Source organism: Microtus ochrogaster, chromosome 1 (genome assembly GCF_000317375.1).
Source record: "Microtus ochrogaster isolate Prairie Vole_2 chromosome 1, MicOch1.0, whole genome shotgun sequence".
Classification (NCBI taxonomy): domain Eukaryota; kingdom Metazoa; phylum Chordata; class Mammalia; order Rodentia; family Cricetidae; genus Microtus; species Microtus ochrogaster.
Window position 1 is genome coordinate 58,542,104 of NC_022009.1, and position 1,033 is coordinate 58,543,136.

Genomic DNA, 1,033 nt, shown 5'->3' on the forward strand with positions numbered 1-1,033 from the left:
AAAAAAAAAAAAAAAAAAAAAGATTGCTGGAAACTACAGGTCAGTTAATACAATCTAAAGATTTTACTTGAGGGGCTAGAGCAGCATTTCTCAACCTGTGGGTCTCAACCCCTGTGGGGTCAAATGACTCTTTCACAGAGGGTCACATATCAGATATCCTGCATATCAGATATTCACATTACTATTCATAACAGTAGCAAAATTACAGTTACGAAGTAGCAACAAAATAATTTTATGGCTGGGGGTCACCACAACATGAGGAACCGTATTGAAGGGTCTCGGCGTTAGGAAGGTCGAGAACCGCTGGTCTAAAGGATGCTAAGGCAGACACGGGGATGGCAGTAAACCACTTCTAAGGAGAGGAAGAATGCCCCAACCGGCTCTGGGTCTGTTGACTCCAGCCTCCACAATTGTCACATTCCATCAGTGTGCGTGTGGAGTGATGCTTTTACAGGGAACTTCAGTTTGAAGGGCAGTCTGACAGCTGGAAACTCTCTCTCCAAAGTTATCTGATGTTTAACTTTCCAGTCTACCCGGTCAGCACTGGCTCAGGTGCTTGTCATGTGACAGGTCTTGCATTCCATCTCAAACTCCGTCTTTACCTTTGGTTTGCTTATGTCTGGTGTGCTTGGCCTCCACTTCCTTCCATATAGGCACCTTCAGTCTGTCAACAGAGGACAAGCTGCTCCATTAGAGTAAGATTCCCAGTCTCCACGCTGGCTACAGTGTTTCCAGCATCCTCGCTCACTGACCTAACTCCTGGTTTTTTGTTTGTTTGGTTGGTTTTTGGTTTTTTGAGACAGGGTTTCTCTGTGTAGCTTTGGAGCCTGTCCTGGTATTCACTCTGTAGACCAGGCCTGCCTCTGCCTCCCGAGTGCTGGGATTAAAGGTGTGCGCCACCACCACCTGCTCTAACTCCTGTTTTATGGGAATCATATTCGTCAGGGTTAATCCCACCGGTTGGGAATAAGACTACTACCACAATTTTTGTTTTTGTTTTGTTTTTTGAGACAGGGATTTCTCTGTACCTTTT